At 44.6% G+C, this 22,828-nt stretch overlaps 1 long non-coding RNA gene across 1 annotated transcript in view; it reads left to right on the top strand.

Moving 5' to 3' along the window:
- The first annotated feature begins 5,723 nt into the window (after positions 1–5,723).
- Positions 5,724–22,828, top strand: part of LOC138513710 (uncharacterized) — a 107,308-nt gene continuing 90,203 nt past the window's right edge. The window contains exons 1-3 of the long non-coding RNA XR_011281800.1: positions 5,724–5,805; positions 7,967–8,116; positions 8,869–9,087. This is a non-coding gene — a long non-coding RNA (uncharacterized lncRNA). The remainder of the gene's footprint in view (positions 5,806–7,966; positions 8,117–8,868; positions 9,088–22,828) is intronic.

Raw genomic sequence — 22,828 nt, forward strand, 5'->3', positions numbered from 1 at the left:
AAATGTTCTGTAAACCATTAACAAAATAATTACATAGTTTACAACAATGTTGTATACCTTTTGTTTTAATGGTTCACAAAAATGTGTAAACCTTTGCAACCATAATTTTGGTTAGGTTTACAAAAGAGCAAACATTGTAAATGTAAGGTATTGCATGCAGTTTACATTTCTGTAAAACATTGGGAAACAAGGTGCACACTCATTTAACCCTTTAAGTGCCACCGACGAGCCGGATCGTCAGTGGAAAGCACTTCAGGTTGCCACCGACGAGCCGGCTCGTCGGATTTGGCACTCTGTTTTGCTCGATCCCTGCAACGCAGGGATCGAGCAAAACTGTAATCCAACCCCCGGGCTATGTGAGGGGGAGGTCCCCCCTCACTGCCAAGGGGCTGAATTACCTTCAGTTTCACGTCAGCGTGCGTAAAGCACGTCAGCGTGAAACTGAAAGTAAAATTCACTGCAGCAGCCATTTTCGGCTGCTGCAGTGAAGAGAGAAGGTAAGAGACCTTCTTGCTCCGCCTCAATCTCTGGCTGTATTTCAAGCCGGAGATCGAGGCGGGTATCGTTGGAAAGGGGAGATTTTCCCCTTTGCAACGATACCCATTGTGTGGCATTGCTGCCTGTGGATCGGGCGCAGGGCGCGCAATCCGCGGGCAGCAATGTCACCGGAACAATACAGATCCGTTTGTGACGTGGGGGGAGGGGGGTCTGGTTACTAGGTAAGCGGCCCCCTTCCCCCCGTGGCCCCAAAGCATGGGGCCACAGCACCAGAGACCCCTGGGGGCAGATGATCACTGCCCCCAGGGGTGAAAAGAAAAAAAAAATCGAGGGAAGGGGGAAGGTGGGAGGGGGTTTGGGGCCCTGGGACCCACTAGACCACCAGGGATATGGCAAAAAGTGGTGTCCTTGGAAAGGGGAGGTTCTCCCCTTTCCAAGGACACCATCTACATGAGGCATTGCTGGTCACGGATCAGCGCAGGGCGCTGATCCATGACCAGCAACCCACTGGACCACCATGGATCCGTTTGTGAGTTGGGGGGAGGGGGCTGCTTCAAGTAAGCAGCCCTCTCCCCCCTCCCAGCCCCCAAAGAATGGGGGCAAATGCATGTGAACCCTGGGGCAGATGGCAGACCATCTGCCCCCAGGGAATGTAAAAAAATGAAATGTTGGGGGTAGGGGTGGGGGGCCACTAGCCACCATGGTTTTTTTACTGAATGAAAGGGGGGTGCCCCCCCAACCGAAGTAGAAAGGGGGGCACCCCTTGTAACCCTCCCTGGGGGCAGATATCGGCTCCTAGGAAGGGGCATATGACCCCAGGGAGGGATGCATGAGGTGGGGCCCCCTATCTGACGCCAGGGAGGGATGCATGAGGTGGGGCCCTCCATTTGGGTGCGGGGAGGGTCACCCCCCTTTCCAGTAGAACATTTGCCGGCAATGTAGGGTGCCCTCAGCCCCCCTAAAAAGCAGCCTACGATTTTGTATTATTTTTTTTGTTTACCCAACTTCGCTTGGCGCAGATGGCCACATTAGTGTGCCAATCTGCCCCCAGGGTGCCCAAACCCTACTGCCCCATCTATTGGGAGTCCTGCCCCACCTTTTGTGGTGGCCCTCAGTCCTGCCCCACAGGTGTCCCGATGAAAAAGGTACCTCACATGTGTGGGTGCACCTACCGGGGGCGCAAAAGGAAAAGGGTAACCCGCTGGTAACCCCAAGCCTTTTGCCACAGCACAATTTGTTCATGTGGGCAACCTACAGATTTGGGCCTAGGGTGTCGAAGCCAGCAAGGAAAACATGGAACCCCATGCATTTCCCAAAAGAGGACACCCATGGGAATGCACACTACACATTTTTACTGCATTTATTTTGGATGCTTTTACAAGCAAGTATACATTGTAAGATTTATTTTTGATTTTTTCCAACTTGTATCTCTGTAAAAACAATCCAGTTACATAAGCACACAATTTTACTGCATTTAAATGTTGGAAACATAATGTCAAACTAGTTTTGACGCTGGTTGCCGTTATTTAGCATTTTAATCTGATTAAACATTTCGCAGAGATTAGGTTTTATTCAGTTTGCATTTTATTGGTGCAAATTACAAGTCCAACTGCACTTAACCAATTTCTCCAGTAGATAATGCCTAGTCGCTAACATTCGGTTATACCAATTTGCAGCAATGGGTAGACGAAATGGCTAACACCTCGGCCATCCCATCTCCCAACGTGCCACCTGACTCGCTGGATGGTGGCTGCCTGTCTCCTGCCTGCCACCCGGTACAGCTGTACCCCTCCTCTGTGCCCCTCTGTATACCACCCCCGGCTGTATATCTGTTATGTTGTTACCTCTGGGAAAAAAGAAAATGTATACGCAATTACTATATTATTTCTTTCTTTTATTTATTGGATACTTTGTAAATCCCCTACACAACAAATGGTGTTTCAAGGCACCTCAAGACAAAATAAAGGTGGGCAGGGGGGACAAGGGAGAAAGATAACACTGGTCCGGCTAGGCCTTGTGACATTTGGATCATTGGCAGCAATCCATGCCTGAATAGCCTTCTGTCTCTACCCCAGACAATAAATACTATGCATGGTACTCTTAAATAATTTACATTTCTTAAGCAGATGTAAGTAAACCAAGCAGAAAAGAAGCAGAAAAGAAATAATATGCTTACCAGGTGGGGCTCATGGCCGGCCCCTGCTTCTGGCAGGCACTGGGCCATGATGGGGGGGTTTGGCTTTACCTTTAAAAATGCCATATCACAGTGAGAAAACATGTCCAAACTGGGTGCACAATGTAGGCCAGTCTTATCGTCAGGCCTGGCTGAAGAGGTATGGGGGCCTAATTCAACATGATGGTTGGAGGACCCTTTGCTTAGAGTGGAAAATAGTCTGAGGCACCAGTGGGGTGCATACATCATAATTGAGAGAAAGAAATATAGCCATTGGTTAATAGCTGCCAATTTTCCGATTGCGCTTGCACGATCCAAATGCAATGTGCCCGAAGATCCTCTATCTGTTCTCCCTTGTCTTCTCCCATTCATTGCACTGGTAAAACTGCAGAATCGCTGCCAGGCCTATTTGAAGTGTCTCAACTGTTAAATGTATATTACGCACTTACTCTGCCTCTGGAGACTATTAACGTCTCAGAATTTAATGATAAGACGCTTTAGGGAAGTGGTGAAATCAGGATTGGCATCCAGTCTTGCAATTGAAGTACTTAACCACATATCTTCCCAGCTACAGTTTGTGGACATGTCTGGGTTTTAATGGAGATGACTTCAAATGTATGCAAATCACATGATAAACCATTCTGACAAGCATTTCCTTATAGAAATATGTGTAACACGAAAAAGAAAAAAAGAGCAATTTTAGTTTCCTGACCCCATCCTCCTCCCCATTTTCACTGGACAGATACAAGTACCAGAAGGCAGAGTAATATAAGACCAATCTCCAAGTAAAAAACACTGAACAGGTTATCATGCCATGTTCATTCTAGAGAGGAGTGCCTGCTATCTTTTTTGTATTTTTTCAAGGAACTTGGTGTTGGTCACCTTTGTTATCAGGGGGAACCCAGACATGAACCCCTTGCTCACTGTGCTCAGAGAGGCACAGCTCCAACTCACTGATGAGGCCCAACAAGGCTGAAACACATGTATGGGGTTTCTGTTGATACTCTTTTTCAAAGGGAGTTTGCCAGGCATTTCGGTGCTGGACTGCCCTTGTGGGCGGGACAAAGACTGATATGAAAATGGATATTCCTCCTTTGTGAAAAGTACAGTGAGCAAAAAGTGATGGCTGCGGATTCTGAAGGGGGTAAAAACCACTGAACAGGTTATCATGCCATGTTCATTCTAGAGAGGTGCGCCTGCTACCTCTTTTGTATTTAATCTCCATGGGGTTTGCAAATGTGCTTTCAAGACACACAATAAAATGTATTTTGTGGTAATAATATGGACCTACATTTAGTCATTGTTTGACTAATAAAGAGAATTTAATTTAATTGTGCTCATAACAAAGGGTTTCTGAGGAGGGTGGGGTTACATTTCCTGAGTATACACTCATACTTGCCAACCCTACAGATTTAGGCAGTAGGCTACTGCTTTTTAAGCAGTCCTGCCGTCTACAGATTTGTGTGACAGATCCTACTCCATTTTACAGTGACAGGTAATTTATGTGACTCGGGCAGGCTGCTTGAGGCTAGGCCCAGGACAAAGCATGCAACACATTAATTAGTGTGTCTGTACAGTGGGCTGGTAGGTGATTACTTTGATTGGGCTCAGACCAATCCACTGACCTGACAGCTACGTGAACCTGTCCTGCACTGGTGCCGGTACAACACTTAGGTGAACCACAAGTGAAGGCAAGTGGTAGAGCATAAGACCATCAAACAGCATCTGTCTAACATGAGGGCTGGTCATTGGGCCGGCTCTCGCCAGATCCGAGATCCGGCACCAGATGTGTAGCCGGATCTCGGAATCCGGCCAGAGTCAGCCGCCCCAAACCCTTGCTATGCGCTGGGAAGAAGAAGAAAAGAAAATAATAATAATAAAGCGAACGCAAGCAAACTGTAACCTCTTCTGGTGACCCCATCCAAGAGGTCACGAGAGGAAATTACAGTCCTCAGCTACGACACGGCTAATTTATTTATTTATGCAATGTTTGTCGGATACATGGTTCCGAATGATTTATTTATACATTGCATAAATAAATAAATATACAGGTATCCGACAAACATTGCATACATAAATACCCCTATTAACATCACACACGATGCAGCCACCCAAATGGTTTCATAGGGGATCTGCAGGAGCTGTGCTGGGTGGGGTTCAAGTGAAGGAAAATGTTGCTTATGGCAGAAATCGCTGTGTTTGAATAGTACCCAAGGGGAAGTTTTTTTTAAATAAAATTGGATGCAAATTGTCAATTTTAAAGAATATTTACTCAGCAACACTGGTCAAAACTATTATTCGCATAGTGAAGTAATTCATCACCAGTGCCATGCAAGTGGTTTAAAGTGGAATTGATATATAGTTTGGAAAAGAAGCAGCATGAAAGAAATAATGCCGTTTTAAAGTATTATTTTGGACATTTCCTTTGATCGGAGGTCAACTGCCAGCTCTGCCCCCTTAACCCTGTCTCCTCGTGCACTGCCCCCCAAACTCTGCCCCCACTCCGGCCCTTGTGGGATCCCCCACCAATTTGTTTCCATTTTCACCACTGGTCTCCATGTCATTCGGTGTTCAACTTGCACTGCAGGAATACATATGTATTGCCCAGGCTGCTGCTACAGAGCAGTGGCAAACGTTACCTACCAGCTCTGTGTGATTACCTTCTGTGTAATTGAATTTGGTGTTCACATACCATTCAGAATTATACATTTTTAACATTTGAACATCATTTTATGTTGTGCTGTTTGATGGGTTGTGTATTTTAGGATGCTTCAATGGTGCCAACAATGTATGTTTTGTATTTTCCTGTAACGTCATTGTTATGAGAATAATTATCTTTGAAACTTTAAAAATTCTACATCTTTTTGGTCAACGAATGTTGGCAAGTATACACTCTGTGTTCTATACAATTCTGTTAAATGTTTAACTTTTGACACCTAACCACAGCGTTTTGGTGAGTGCTTGCTTATTTCGATGGAAGCTGGTTTGTTTTGGGCTTGTTTTGCAGGGTCATTCTGCTTTTTTTCCCCTCGGACCAGGGTCACCAGGCAGCGTGAGCAGCAATGGCGGCGGAAGAGGAAGAAGATACAGTGGTGGCCGTGGGCACAAAAAACTGGATAAATAGCATAGAAGAGGTAAATGTGTACACGTTTTAGGGTACCCTTATTTATGTGCATTTGTCTCTCTGGATGCAATCTGTAGCTCTGCGCACTCCGCGAAAGTAAAGGATTCAGTCAGGCATTTATTTCAAAGCACAAGTGTTTTCCTTCCCGGGCTGAGACTGTGTAGTTCAGAGCCTGGCCCTTCAAGCAACTCTCAATCCAGCGACGTTTCCATTTATACCTTCGAGTACTAGTTATGTTATGTGGCTGAATGATTAACGCTGCGCGGTCCTCTATGCAGCATTCGCAGGGAACAGTAAAGTCTGCTTTCCTTTCCCTGCCGATGGACCCTGTATAGGCTGGATACAAAGGAATGCCGGGTTCCCTCCTGTAAATCACGCGCACGTTATAAAGAAGGACTCGATTCACTTCATGGCTTCCAATCTGTATTTTCCAATTATTTACTGATCCATTATTTCCTCGCAATTTCAAGATATTCACAGCATCGATTATCCCGCCATGCCACCCCCACATGCCCTGCGTTAATAATAGACTGCTGTTCGCAACCGGTTTTGCTCTAAATGACAAACACGCCAGCTTTAATCTTCAGTAAATCTGAGCAGCGAAATATGCATTTCATTACCAAGTAAAGTGGCAACAAATAAAGATTCATTTTAAAGAGGTCGCTTAACTTTTGTGATTAATGATGGACGTACTTGCTCATTTTGCAGTGTTTTGAATGTGTGAGCGCAAACTAAGGGCAGGAACTCTGGGACTGGGAGTGGTAATTACCACGCATGGTGAAATACTGCCCATCAGAGACAACGTTGCCGCGAAATCCACAGCGACCTTGGCAAAATGACCCACTGCTTTCAATGCATGCCATTTTCACAAGAATTCCACTGTATGTAACAAACAGCCGAAATTGCTTGGATTACTGCCCAAATTAAGAGAATCTGTGAGCTCATCTTAAAGTTTATAAACAGCTGTTCCTATGTACAGCTTGTGGTTTGAGCCCAAAAACTCAGATTCCTAAGTCAATTTTAACTGTCTTGGGACAGAATACAGAAAGTTAGCACCGGTGCAAATTCAATGCTGCACGTCTGTTTTCAGCAGGTTTGTCTTTGCAAGTTTTTTTTGCGCAAATGGCCCGAACGTTGGCCCATGATATGATATGGCATTTATAACACACCTATACACAAGTGTTTCAAGGCGCAAATGAATGAATGCGATTGCACATTGATGGTTCCATTTTACGCCCAGGTCCATTCCACTGAATGCCGAGCGCCTCTGAAAAGCTGGTAGAGGTGATTGATCAAACCGCAGTGCAGAAAATCTCTTCCGCTTCTCATTCTCCTGACTCTGTTTGCTCGATCAGCAAAGCGCAATGTTGTACTTGAACAGCACAAGTAATTATAAAGCAAAATACATTTGAGTAAAATGATTATGCGTTAGGGTATGTCCTACTTTTTTCATCTAATACTTCCAGACGTGTTCAGTTGCTTCTTTGAACTGCTTTGTGGACCTACAGGATAGCTTGTATGAAGGGGGCGCCTCTTTTTCCACAATTATTAAGACAAACCCCAATATCTTCAATCTTCCAGTGTCCTTATTTTTCAATCTGAACTTCCGTCTCTGGTTAACTAGTGTGGAGTAAAACAGCTCAAACAATCAAGCCAATATTTAGCACCCACACCCAGGCTTGAATGCTTTTAGTGTTGCTGGGAATGGGTGCAGCAAATTAATTATTTCAGTACATCGTGAAGGTAGTTGGGATTAAAGAACTGTGAGTGTAATGGCAGTGGCAGGAATGGTGAGAGCGCATTGACACATGGGATTCACTATTGGTAACTGAGACTAGCAACACGAAAGTGAAGAGCCCAATGCTCTAGCTCTGGCTCACACTACACTGCTCATAGCACTCATTATTCACCTCACAACCTGTCTCTGTGCTTACTGGCTGAAGCGGCAAGCTTCCCGCACCAGATCTAAATCAAGTGGCTGAAGGCAGACCTGGTTAAGACCTTTATATCACACTAGTAGTGGGTTTACAACTCGAATAAAGTAATTAACTCTCAGAAGACTGCTTTGAAAAATCACTGGGAGGCACTTTGAGCGCAAAGTCTGATAAGACTTGATTAGAATGTGTACTGTATTAAAATGTGTAATTTTGATATTTGTGCCATTATTTCAGCATACTGGGACAAAATGCATTCCCGTCAGCAGGTAGCAGTTGAGCACTGCTTGGAACTGGCCCAACAGTGGATAAACAGGAGGTGGGCGGGAGCCACAAACAGTTTTTCCCGATCCGAATCCCAGCCCTGGTCCATCAACTGCATCAGAGGTAAGTGCCATTATAGTTAAACAAAAGTTGGTTTGTGCCCCTATGTAATAAATACATATTTTTTCTCTATCCAAATGCTATCGGTTGTAGGCTTCTGTGTGTCTCCACCCCAATCTCAAACCCTCCTCCCCAACATTCCTATGAAGCCATAGGGCTTCTAGACGACGGTCTCAGAGGGTGTGAAAAGGTAGCTCAAATACTGTGACTCATGTATTCACCGGTTATTGTCCATCACTCATTATATGCCCACATGCAAACATATCGCTTTGTCCATTACTTATGACCCGTTATGCTTCCAATGTCATATAGTGGTGTCCTAAGTTTTTTGTTGTTGATAGTTACAAAAGCAAGCACATAGTTAAATTCCCGTGGGTATACGTGATCGACATTAGTTGGCATGGGCGCCAAATGTAGCTCCTGGTAGACAAGTTGTAAAGCTAACCAGGCTCTTGAAGGCTACGAGCAGGGCTTAATAGCCCCCAGCTCCCCTCTATTTCAAACCCTGTGTATTTATTTTGCTTGTATGGCTCCTTTACCAATGCACTGTACATGGGGAAACATGGGGGAAACATGAGATTGATAATTTCTTCACAATATACCAATTATGCAAAGAAATGGGAAACAAGATAAACGGAGAGCCACTTCCTGGGGAAGTGACACTAATATATATTAAATTCTAAGGAATTTCCATGGTTTTATCCAGATTGAGAGCTTTGAGAAATGTAGTAATTTTTCATTTTTTGTGTACACAGACAGAAATGCCCCTTGCAACAGATTGGACCTGCGGGTTTGCAGATGTTAGCAAACCCTGTGAAGTTGATGGAGATTGTCGTAACTGGCAAAAAATCAGACGAGCAACCCATCACATTACCTACTGAAAAAGCTGCTGGATCTTTTGTTCACAAAAGAAGAACTGATGGCAGCAAAGGGGAGGTTAATATTGGATCTTCATCGACAGGAATCTATACAAGGTACATAAATGGAATTACGAAAGCATATTAGAGGGTGTACAGTGAAATTGTCTATGCTTTATTTCTCACAGCTATGTGTCAACCAAAAAGTAATTTGCTTGCCCTTCTCAAACTTTTAATACAAATCTTTTTTGCATTTTATCAATGTTCAAGCCAGGGATATTGGCTTTCCAGTACTTTCTGCATCAGAGTGCAGAAAAGCCCTCCAAAATAAAATTGGGAACTACCGGATGAAGAAGGAGCCACACCTCGTCCTTTCTACACAAGTGTAGTTCTGCATTCCCTTGCTCTTTGGCCTCGGCCTGGATACTTGTATGACTCTCTGGACTGGTTCTGCATCCCCTATCACCCTTGCTCCCTGGGCTGGACCCCACCAGACTTGCTTGATCCCTGGGCTGGGCCTAGATACTCGTGTGACTCCCTGACTGGGACCCCTCCCACCCTTGCGCCCTGGGCTGGACCCCACCGGACTCGCTTGCACCCTGGACTGGGCCTGGATACTCGTGTGACTCCCTGGACTGGTTCTGAGACCCCGATCACCATTGTTCCGTGGGCTGGACCCCACCAGACTTGCTTGCTCCCTGGACTGGGCCTGGATACTCATGTGACTCCCTGGTCTGGTTATGGGTCCCCTCTCACCCTTGCTCTCTGGGCTGCATACTCGTGTGACTTTCTGGACTGGTTCTGTGTCCCCTCTAACCCTTGCTCCCTGGGCTGGACCCCACCGGACTGGTTCTGGGACCCCTCTCACCCTTTATTTTTAAATTGTAACGCACCCCCACCTCCCTTCAACACTTACCACGGTGCACACCTTTTAACCTGGAAGCAGGACCAAAGAGGATGCCCAGTGCGCTGGCCACCTTATATAGGGGCTCATTGGCCGTGGCTCCCCCAGCGTTGCCCCTTGATGATGCATCTACCCCCCAACCATACCCTGGGTGGTGAGTGCAGAGGCCCCCTCCTCTTTAGCATAAGCCGAGCCAAGTGGGTGTCCCCGCTAAGGGTGGTCCTTGCCGAGTGGCTGTTGCAACGGCGCGGGAGCCTCGCAGAGTAAGCATGTCTGAGTCCAACCAAGCACGTGTAATTGAATGACTGGGATTGTGTGGGAGTGACTGACTGTGTGACTAATGTTGAGTTACTGACTGAATGTGACGTGATGGTGTGACTGCATGAGTGGCAAAGTGATTGAGTGACCCTCAGACTGGCAGACTGAGTGAGAGAGTCAGTGAATTTTTTGGTTTAGGAAGTGAGTGACTGGTTGGCTGGAAATGTTATAAAAGCCTACAACTGGCCCAAGCAAGGGCTATTTCTGACATGATGTCTTTTTTCACCAGTAGATTCAAATGGTGCTCTTGGTGATAGTTGCCAGAGTAGATTTATCTTCTTGGTGTCTACAAACTCTCGATGCCAGTATGGATAAAGAAAACAAGAGTGAACTCTTGGGAGGAAGTAGTCTGCTACTCCAATGCAAATATGCTACCTTTTTTAAGAATGGTATATCAAATTGGGATTTCTTTTAAACAGTGTTTTTATTTGTTTCTTGGTTATTTTATTTGATTGTTTCATATTGTACTTTTTGCCCCCTTCAACTGCATAGAGGGAGTGATTGAGTAGGCGGGAGACGTTGTGTCGGTGGGAGTGTTTGTGTGGGTAGAAGATGGGTCATTTTTAATTGTGTCTGCGGCACCAGGGGTTCAGCCTCCTGCTTGACTGGACAACAATGCCTTCAGCAAGATTTGGAGATGGATGGCAAATGCAGGACAATGTGGTGAATGAGCGCAAAGTCAGGGTGCTCACAGCAGGTATGCAGGGAAAAGAGGCATATCAGAGTGAGTAGCCACTGACTGTTATAGCGGTCTGGAACTTGAGCAAGAAGCGGGAGATCAGAGCCGAGTGGGATGGCCATGGGAAGTGCACAGTACAGCATCCAATACATACAGTATTCAGGGGGAGCTTAGAATGATGACCCCAGGCCTCCCAGCCAGCCAAAAATCATGGCGAGGGTACACTGGGAGTGGGGGATGACTTGGTGGAAACCGATTTCGGAGCAAATTGAACATCTGCACAAGAGGCTCAAGTACCTGAGTGGGAATCAGCCAATGATCTGGCTGAGGTGGTGTTTACTTCGGAGCAAATTGAACATCCGAACAAGAGGTTCAAGTACCTCAGTGGGAATCATCCAAAGTTCTGGCTGTTGTGATGTTTTTTTGAAGTGTTTCGACAACAAAGAGTAGTTGTTATATTGTCATTTTCCCAGCAATGAGGCCATCCGTCTGAACAGGAGTCCCCTACTTGAAGAAGCATCAGCAGGCAACTGAGTAGGTCAATATTGAGTCCTAATTTCTGGGCCTTTGTAACACTTTCTGGAAACGAATAAGACCCCAGCGACACCATAGCAAACAAACAAAACATGTATGCTTTGCACCCATCTGCTACATGAGCAGCAAAACAACCGTGCTGCCTCTGACTCTTGCACCACACGTCCCCCTTGCCCCTGCAGATCACTCCACCCATATGTTTGTGCCTTGAGGTCCCTCTTCTCTGGCCTGGACTTTCCTCTCATGCACCTGATCTGTCTGCACCTGTCTTGCTGCTAGGTTGCCTGGTGAGTTCATTGTGCATTGTCTCCATCTCACTCTACCCCTCTTCCATCATCTCCATCCGTGGTACTCTCCATCTCCCCCATTTACTCTAACTGCTACTCCATCACATATCATACCTCTTTTCTGAAACCTGGAAGGATAAAGTTCAAGAAAGGTCTCCAATACAGGCCTGCCCATCGCTGACACCTACGTCAACACTTCTTCGAGGTAGACTATCACTGACATCCTCTTTGTTACTTCAACTCCAGACCTTCAGACTCTTCACCCATTAATGGTGGACCAGATGGGAAATGTTCTTGGCACATTTTTCATCCTCTAGGTGCATCATTAATGTCTACCAGAATGGCACTGTCATGGCCCAGAACTCTTAGCCCAACCTCCTCCATCTTGATTGGTGTCTTTCATCTCTCATCAACTTCCTCCTTTCTCCTGCCACTCCTCCTTCTGCTACCCCCCAACACTTTTGCCACCATCGAGGTGTATACCGCATCCATGTACTCTTCCTCAGAAGACCTTCCAAGGTGGCAACCAGCTTCATTTAGATACCCTCAACTTTTGCTCTGCTGTTGAACATTCCTCTGCTATCTGTCACCTCCTTGAAGACTTTGACCTTGATGTCCTCACTCTCAATGAGACATGGTTCACTGCCAGATCTGTCACAAGATCCTCTCTAAGTCCAGGCTTTAACGGGCTGGAGGCGGAGTGGCCCTGATATTCCCTGAATGAGTCCCTGCTACTATAATACATACCCACTCAGTCCTACTCTTACTTAGAATGCCTCCTCTGCAGGCGTGGTCTCTTCTGTCCTCTCACTGACTCTTGCCACCATCTACAGGACCCCTGGTCCAGTCCCTCACTTTCTTTCTGAGTGATCTGACCTCAATTCTTCTCTCCTGGCCTCTACCTCCAAACTTCTCCTACTCAGAGACTGCAATATTCAACTTGACTCGCCTGATGCAGCCACTGGACTCTTCCGCAGCCTCTGGGACTCTTTCCCTCACAATTCTACCCTATGGTCTGACCGATTCAGCCGAACCCACCTTGGATGAAGGATGAGGATCCGCCCTTCCCTAAATATCTCCCTGCTTGAGCCCTTCTGTTTTCTAGCTCTAATTCTCTGCCGATAAAATGCTTTTCTAAGTAGAGAGTGGGGGTAGATCTCTCTCTTCGGCAGGATCCTCCCTGTGGAATGGCCTCTCTGACCCTCTCAGGCTTGAGCTGGATCTCCTACGTTCCAGAAGCTTCTCAAGACCTTCCTTTTTACACCTTCCTTTCCTCTCCCCCTCCCAATGCCCCCCTCTGCCCATGGACTGGATGCCTGGTCCCTTCTGAGTCCTACAGGGTACCAGGCCCTCCTCGCCCAGTCTTCCCCAGCACTCTGGTCTCCCTAAACTGGACTTGCCCTTCTGGGCCCCCTTCCCCTCACTAGTCTGACAAGTGTGCATCCCTACCGAGCCTCGTCCACCCCCGTTCCTCACACTTAGAATGTGGTCCTCACTCCCTGCATCCCCTGGCACTTGCCCACCTGGTCTCCCCTTGGCACTTGCCTAGTTCAATGGGCCCTTCTATTCCCTTTCTCCCCACTTGTACTTGTATGCCCCCACTCTACCCCGTATTTCCCTCCTACCCTAGAATGTTCCCTCCCCCCTACCTGCACTCCTTCCCCCTGCAATCCTTGTTACTGCACTTGGTCAATCCAAATGACACAAGGCCTAGTAGTACCGTTTGTTTTGTTTTCTTTTCTTTGCTGTCACCCCCCACCCCAAAAAACACACTTTTGTCTCGTGGCACCTTGAAACACCATTTGATGTATAGGCGCTATTTAAATAAGCAATACATGATAACATAAAATATAAATTTTACATTGTGGAAAGTGCAAAGCTTTGAGCCATATAAACAATGTTGGCAGAATGTGCAAGACTGGCCATTTCGTTCTCTTTTGTCCTCCTCAAATTGAATGCAGCAAGTGAAATTGCTAAGAGCTGTTTATCTCATGCTTATAGATTCAGAGAGCCCATATAGCTTGACACCAAGCAATACCAGGAGCTACAGTTGACTCCCTTGTCAAACCGGTACCATTGAACTATACCTATGTGAAAATAACCAGTTATGGGAATGTGTATAAAGGAGCATTATGACACACATTTAAGTAAAATGCAGCATATTAATAATACAACCTAGTGTATAGCTTAAAATAAACGTTCCACAAAACAATCACACAATAACATAAAGAAAGAAAAACAAACACAATTTCAATCGCAGTACAATGAGGAATATATAATGGACAATAGTTTGGATCTCAAATGAAAGATACATTTGTGGCATGCCATCTACTAGCTGCTAGTTCTCCAGATATGTTTCCTGTATACTAGGTGATGCCAAATACCTTGGAGCTGCTCCTGCCCATCAATTCTTTATTTTTATTAGTAGCAACATGTCCCCACTCAATCTCATAACCTCATTGCTGGTAATAACAGGTAGAAGATGGTCAGATGACTTGAGTTACAAGGCAGATTGCCTTTAACCCAGTCCGTGTTCCAAGAGTTTCTTCTATGCCATTCCAGCTTCCTGGTAAGAGATCTAGACAACCACTAGTGTAAGGATGGGTACTTGGAAAAAAGATGCAATATAGTTGCATGCCAGGGTTTTGACCTGCTGTGTTTTACAAGCATGAGTTGCGTTTCTGGAAATCTGATTAGGTCAGAGGGAACAGCAGCACCACACAGACATATGTTGGTGATGGATTTTAATGCTAACGAGGATTGGTAATCCTCTTTATTTTGGGGTGGCTGTTCGAATTTGGGTATGAGTTTATTGATAGTTGATTGAAAGCACAATATACACATCTTTCACTGAATGTTTAACTTGAAATGAAGGGGCTAAAGGGAATGTGTTAGATGTTTTTCGACTTCACACGCATACAAAGCAGTAATAAACGGCTATTGTAATACAAGGCTGCTCAATGTCCGACAATGCATAGGCATTTAGGCTTAGTGATGTAAACTACACTACTGTCTCAAACAGTGAACATTTGTAGACCAGCATTTAAAGCTCGGTCTTGTTTGCAATTCTCGCTCACCTCCAGCTTGGGATTCTCTGTCCTCCCTCCACTCCCTTGGATCCCAAGTAAATATCTGTCTCTGAGAAGTCTCACACTATATTAATGGTCCTCTTCCTCCTTTCTTTGAATCAGAGGCACTGTGGTGGCGCTCGCTCCAAGCGGTCTGCCACTCATTGCTAATGGTTAGCCTACTTTCTTACAATCTGCCATGGAGGAGGCGCTCGCTATAAGCGGTCTGCCACTCTGTGCTAATGGTTGTCTTGCTCTCTCTCTGCCTTCTTCTCTTTCTTTCTCCCTTTTTTCTTTCTCCCTCTCTCTTTATTCCTTACTTTTCATTATAAGCAGTAAGTCACAATTAGCTAATAGTCCCCGTTTTGCTTTTATAGAATTTGGGTTATGCATGTATATGTGGTCATTCACACCATGTTAATTTCATACCCACGTTCACAAGGGGGATACAGGGCCTCACAAAGTGGCTAAGGGAACCATGGTTCCATGATGAGGGTACAAAGAAGTAAGACCTTCACAATGGGGAGTCCAAACTTTACAAATTGGGTATGGTTAACACATTGTTGTGGACACCTGGTTCTGAAGGGATAAGTGACATACCTCAATAAACTGGAGCATTAGCAGACTTTATAAGTCGTCAACTTGTCAAAACTCTGATCTTGGTCAAATCAATATCGATAATGACTTTTATGCTACTAGTTGCTTTCTAACAGGAAATATCTTCTGAAAAAACTATTGAATACTCTACAATTTAAGACTCAAGATGGAAGGTTTAGCTATTTCTGCTTTGTAAGTGGTTAATATTATTATTTGATGAACTCTGTCAAGTAATCAGTGGCTGATGTAGAAGCTAAGATAATTATATTGTTACTGCTGCAGGGGATTGGTATAGCAGATGCGTCTAACTTCCCATAGGTTTGTTTCTATATTTCTAATGACCGCATTCAACATGCCCCAATACCTGGAAGGCTTAATTTGTACAACTACTTGACCACAGTCACACACATTGTAATTGCCATTATTCTGTTTTGAACGCGTGTGCCTTGTAAATTGCTTGTGTTTAAGTCAGATTTCCCTACTCCAAACAATGGATGAGAAATAATGTTGGATACTGTCTGGGATTAGAATTGTGATTTTGATTAAACCTCTGTGAGGCGGGCGCTCTGCATCGAAGCAGGGTTGAGGTGCTCACCAGTACTTTAGCAGGCTAGGAGCAGCATATGCTGGACTTGTCTAAATATAGGACCTTGTTTTTCAAAATGTTTTTATTGTGGGTTTCCAATATAGCCTACTTTAGCTTCACCTATAGTTCTCTTCCATGTGCTGTAGGACCTCATCTGGCTTCATCAGTGTTTTTTTAATTACATTTGCCAGTGGCCACTATATGCCTAATGGTCAGCATACACCAGTTTCTTTAACTTTTAAAACCACTAACCTATTGGTGCATATGGCTGTGACCATGATTTGTATCTGTTGCTTACATTAATTTGCCCTATGAAAGTTATTTTTGGTACTCTAGCACACTGAGGACTTTTATGACATTTGAGCGACTGGTGAATTTAGATACCTTTTTTGTATTTTTGAAAGGAACTTGGATACCTTTTTTGTATTTTAGATTAAAAAAGACAAGTAAAGAGCCATAACTGGAGGATTAACCAACAATTCATAAGACATGTAGGTGTAGTGTAGCAAGAGTCTAGTGTCCTAGAGAAATTGCTGTTTACTATTGCAGGGGTTGAAATTAGGATTTCTTGACCAGGAACAAATTTCAGCCCCCTTGTTTCGGGCATCACCAATTAGGCAGTAGCTAGTGCATAGAGTACAGCAAATGTAAACTTTAAGACACAAATTCTAAATGTTTGTCCATTTATACATTATCCAATAAGTTTGTCCATGATTTTCTTTTATACACATGCCCAAACCTACCCTGTTAATATTACAAAACCGTGTTTGTATTGCACCACTTGGTTTCGAGGTCCCCAGGCTCTCCTTGGCTATAAGCAGGAGCTAAATAGCTCCTAGCTCCTGGAAATTTCGAACCCTGTTATTCTTTTTTATTTTATTTTTTCAAATGGATTTACATCTTTGATGTCCCCAATGTCATGTTAACATGCAGTCACATAGTTGAGAGGCTTTAAATATTTGTGTAGCCTTTTTTAAGGTGAGCTGCCAGTGATGCACAATCAAGCTGTTTTCTTCAAATCATATGTGCCTTTTCTAAGTCACTGCAGATAGGGGAGAATAGCTACTTCAGCAGATTCCAGGTCTGTATTTATGAGGTCTCGTTAGTAAACTCCTAAAACACAACCTGGGAACATTGGGGGTCATTATGACATTGGTGGTAGCCGTGCCTGTACTACAGGCACGGCTGCTGCCGGTGTCATTTTGTTTCCTGCCGGACCCGTTAATTGCCCATTTGCGGTCACTGGAAAAAAGATGCTCCCCATTCCCAGTCGGCCCCATAGGGCTGAATGGGAATGGGCAGCTCGGATGCACCGGCACTGTTAATGACGGTGCCGGTGCATCCGAAATGCTGTGCTCGCAGGTGCTGCTCTGCGGGTGCCTTGGCGGGCAGAAAGGCACCCGCGAGCACAACTCGTAGTTTGCTGGTTCGGGAACTACGGTCCCGGCAAGCTTACTGGTACTGTAGTTACCGGACTGGTAAACTTATAATGAGGCCCATTGTGTTTTAAAGGGTTTACTATTTAATAAAGTAAAAGTGCACTTAAAAGACGGAACTGAAAACTATTTGCAAAGGTTTACACGCTTTGTAAATTCGGTAAACCAAATGTTTACTAATGAGAATTTCAGGTGTACACTAGGTTTACAAAGGTTTACAAATACGTTTTCTTGGAAAATGAAATGTTCATTTGTGCATGAAACATTAAGTGTACATTGGGTTTACAAAGTATTCATGATTTGTAAACTATGGCAAACTTAGGGTTTACAAAGTATTCATGATTTGTAAACCATGGCAAACCTAGGGTTTACAAAGTATTCATGATTTGTAAACCATGGTAGAATGGTTTCAAAGGTTTCAAACACTCGTAAACCTTTGTAAACTTATAGTTTGCATAGGTTTGCATGCAGATTACCAAATTTGTAAACCATGATTTTCATGCAGTGGAGGATGGTACAAAAACAACAATTGTTTAAAGAATGCTCGTGTATCACTTTATGATTAGAATGGGTTCTGATCAAACGCTTGACAGAAGGGTCCTCTTTTCAGATATTTATGGAAATAGACAAATACCGTTTTGAGGCGACATAGAAGGGGTGGAGAAAGAGATATTAATAAAGATGTATGTATTGTCTCCCACACTAACTACTAAACAATCACATTGCTATACAATGCTTTTTCGAAAATCGGAAGGGGAAAGTGGGGAATAAGGGAGATGGAAAGGCATAAGAGCGGGAGCACAAAAACATGGAGGGCAGTCAATACAGTAAACAGCAATATTGGAGGCAATGGAGAGATCTGGCATGATGAATGCTGCTGGATGGTTAGATTCCTGTATACTTTGTAGTTCTTCTCTTGCATCTAGGAGCATGGGCTCTGTGTTACTAGAAGTCTAAACCCTGATTGTCAGCCATGTAGCCAAGTGTTAGCGCCAATGAACTCTTGACGTTTTTGGGTTACCACAAGTCGCATGATGGTGGCCTTGAAAGGGAGGTTAGCTGTCGATCTGTAGTCATCTGCAGGCTCCATGTCAAAGTTTTCTATCTGGAAGAGGGGTGCCCTTGTTAAGAGTGATGCCAAAATAACTGATGCAAAGAAACCATTGCAGAATTTGTTAAGCATTTGAGCAAGAGTTGGGATGAGCTCCTTTAGGGGGTTGCAGGAGCACAGAGTGTTTGGAGTGTTGGAAGTCTTTTTTTTCTAACTATTTGTGTTCTTTCGTGGCTGGGTCCTTCTTTGTGTGGCTGAGCAGAGGTTGGTGAAGCAGGTGCTGGTGTGTTCTGGACTTGAAGGAACGACCTGGGTGAGGTGCCATTGGTGAATGTTGTATCTGATGATAGAGGCTTTATTTGTGAAAAGATTAGATCATTTGTCAGCTATGGACCAGTAAGCGCAAGGCTTGCGTTCATTTGAGGATTCTGACAGTTCAAGTAGATATGGAGCGCATGCGTGGATTTATTTTGTGCTTCTGAGATTCTTATATGGAGACAGTCATTTTTCCACCATATCAATTTGTGGTAGCCTTTTTCATGATTAGGCACACTGGCCTGTGGTAGGGCATAATGTTTTTATCATCTAAATTGTAGGTTTTGGCTTTTAGTTTTTACGGCTGAAAGCTCACTCTCGGGCCATTTGTTGTTGGATTTAGATTTTGTGTTTGGCCTTTTAGAGATCAGGGGGGTGATTTTGTTTAGGCTATTTGTAATGTAATCATGGGGGAGGAGAGTGTGGGCATTGGGTTTTTGGAGGCAATAGATTTGAATGAAGATTTTTTTAAAAATGATGTGATTGACTTTACTGGTTGAAAGACAACAAGGTCGAAGACACATGGATTTAAATAAGGTTAGGATCTCAACTTCAGATTGCTGAGAATAATCGGGTGGTCTGACAATGATAAAGGTTGTGTAAGGGTGTAGAACAAGGACTCTGACACAAAGGTGGCATTTTTGGGGCTAAAGACTTTTAATAGATAACAAAGCAAGAGAAAACCTATCTTTCCCTATTCCTACGAGGGGTTTCCCTGCCTCAAATAAAGATCTAAGGTGACTGTCAGGATGTCGGTTAAAGTAAAAGTGTCCACTGTCCTGTGTCAAGAAAACCTTACTTATGTCCCTTACACTATAAACTAAACATTAAAGCAGCACTGTTCTGAGAATTCCTCCTTTCTCCTGAGTTATGGTCAAAGTTCCACACAATATTTCCTTGGTGGGCAAGGATTCTGCCTTCCTTCTCCTGATGTTCAGTCTCAGATATCCTAGGGGAATGACTCCCTTCCCCATGTCACAAAGTTCCAAACAATATTTACTTTGTAGGCCAGGAGATTGCCTCCCTTCTCCTGGTGTTCGGTCTCAGTCTCAATTTAGACTGAGGGAATTACTCCCTTCCCGAGGCCTGTTGGACCTTCCTCCCGGTCCAAGTTAGCATGAGAATGCCACCCTTCTCCTCATAAATAAAAAACAATATCTTGCAACCAGGGTGAATGAATCCCTTCCGCTGGTCTTCTCCTCATTAGGTCTGTGACCATGGCTTCTCTCTTCTTCTTTGGTTTGGCACACTTGGTCCACTTCCCTGCCAAATACTACCACAAGCAATATGACTTGTATCACTCTCTTGATTTGGGTCCCCAACCTGGGTTTCTCTTCTTCTTTGGTTTGGCCCACCTAGTCCACTTCCCTGTCAAGTACTGCCACAAGAAAGATGGCTTGTATCACTCTCTTAGTTTGGGTCGCCAACCCTTGTTTCTCTCCCCTTCTCTTTATGAAGCCTCAGCTGCCTCGCTTGCCAAGTACTGACACAAGGAGGATAGTCCTGATCATTATGTTCATAAAGGGATTTTGCCCACAGTGCTTTCCAGCGCCTACCGGTCCCTGTCCCTCTCCCGTTACCTTGCCTGTTCCCAGGATGTGTGTCCTGTTCTTCCTAGAGTCTCTCTTCTAATCAGTGTGCTGCACGGGCATCTCCATGCCTCGGTGCCTTCACCTTGCGGATTGCCTGCCCGGCCCTTGGACCGACGGTATGGATGCTGCCTCTTTGCTTCTTGTCACCATCTGCCAGCCTCCCCTTACTGTCTGGACGCTGTTGGGCAACTGAGTTCCATTGTCCTCTTGACTCTGAGAGTGAACTGCTCGTGGGTCCATCCGGGCCTTCTCTGTCTTCTTTGTGCTTCTCAGGCTTCATGGTTTCTCATCGTGGTTGGCTGTTGTGTCTCCTTAAAAGGCAGTTATTTTTTTATTTTTATGACATAAAATGAAATACTCCTGTGCAGAAGTCTATACTGCTGCAGTTCCTTCTTGGTATTGCTCTTCATTGTTCCTGTGTCCCACCTCGTCCCAGTACTTGGATTACCCTGGATTACCTACATTTGTTATGTTCTTCTTCATCTCAGTTCTTTCCAGAACTTTGAGGTAGTCTACATTACAGTACATAGGTGTACTGTTGACAAAGAGGTTAGGAAAAGAAGGAGAGGCTAGAGTGTATGGAGGTCTCATGTTTTCATAAGGGCTATACCCTAAATGATCGTCCTTCTCCCTAGGCGCGGAGTCCCTCCTCATGAGATCCTCCCCATTATACTACTGCCAGGGGGACTATCAGGTAGCAACCTCACCTCCCTGGCCTGATGGGAAAGGGCTCCCCCTTGGGGAGAAGTGACGATATCAGAGATTTGTCACAGTGGACAGAGGACATTGTCAGAAAAGAAGATATCTAAGGTGTTACCTTGCCTGTGGGTTGCCCCTTGAATGAATTGCTGGAATCAGTGGGAGCTCATGTCTCCTAGCAGGTTAATTTATTAGATGGATTGTTGGCCTAAAAGTGTATGTCGCAAAGCACAATCCTTTTGTGAGGTTAATGCTATTAAGCCCTGAGGACATGGGATCTAGCCAGTATGTCAAGAAATATGTATTCTAGTCTGGGAAGATAGACAAGGGCTTGAATAATAAAGGTGTTACTGTTTGTCTAACACTTAATTATGCAGTGACTCAATGTGGGATAATGGGCACTTTCCAGGCTCTTACATTTAAGATATTGGTGAAAGATCTAAGCTGTGCCACTTCCTGGTTTGTTAAAGTGATTTAATGTCAGTATTGTGTATTTGTGAGGTAGCATGGTATCAATGGAAATAGTACACCTTGAGGTGAACCAACGTTCTGCCATTCCCAGGCGAAGTAGTTTAATGTCTTTACTAATGTTGTGGATATTTGTTGAATTTATGACGGCTGATCAAACACTTAGAAGGCCTAGGGGATGCATAACATTTTGTGCAGGTGTGTAGGACTTTGTGAGGAGGGAGGATGAGACTGTTAGAGCATGGTTGGGATCAGGTTGTTAGATTGAAGATTAGTACTCTTAATGAATAAGGCAGAGTGTACAATGGATTCGTATGGGATCCGCCTACTTTATGCCGGCAGCATTTACCCACTTTGCACTGCAGAGTACAAATGTGAAGGGCAAAAGGTGGCATAGACGGTTCTACGTCGCAATCTGCCCTTTACATTTGCACCACACAGTGCAAATGACTGAAATTTGGCAGCAGGGACCCGCTAACGTTACAGTGTAAACGTAACAGGTCCCTGCCACCAAATTACGTTTTTATATAAAATGAGCCCCAAAGAGACGTCTGTGATCGGCAGGGTGCCCACATAGTGTAACTCGCCTTCAGACCAGGCATTTTCCTGGAATTGTATATTCGGTCAAGTGTTGCATCTCTTGATAACTATGATAGTGTGAAATAGAGGGATAGATTGAGTTAGATTTTAGCTTCCCCAGGATCTGTTTACCACTATACTGCGGAGACGCAGACCCTTGCTTTCCTGGTAGAGCATTATTGTAACAAACCTTGGAACAATAGGTTCGATAGCCTTGCTATCCCAGGATTGCCACATAATTATGGCTGTTGGTGATGTGCTGGGCCCAACTCAGGTTTTACTGCACCTATGTAACCATAGGTCTCTTCAGTCAGCTCTTGGAGTCCCCGGCCAGCAATATCCATCAGACACATCCTTCATCTGGCTCTAGGTTTCTGAAAAGTAGGAACATGACATTATGTCTGGTAGGGTCTCATTTATGTTCTATACTACTCTGCTACCAATATGCCTGGAAGGCACATTTTGGATTCAGTTCCATATTTACTAGGCCTAGGCTCTGTCTTGAGGCTGAGTGGGAACTAACAGACACAGACACCAAACTTAGGATAAAACTAGTGGGTTTATTTGGGACTGTTTAATGAAATGGGGCCAACTTAAACTTCAAATGGCATTTCTGAACATCAATGCTTTCCTTCAACTCAGTTGTCAGTCTCTATATTATTGGTTGATCTCCCTGGCTCCATCCTACACAGGGGTGCTCAGTCCTTCAACACTCACAGTCCGGAGGGTTTAACTGGCTCTGTAC

This window comes from Ambystoma mexicanum, chromosome 12, assembly GCF_040938575.1.
Source record: "Ambystoma mexicanum isolate Mex_15411 chromosome 12, UKY_AmexF1_1, whole genome shotgun sequence".
Classification (NCBI taxonomy): domain Eukaryota; kingdom Metazoa; phylum Chordata; class Amphibia; order Caudata; family Ambystomatidae; genus Ambystoma; species Ambystoma mexicanum.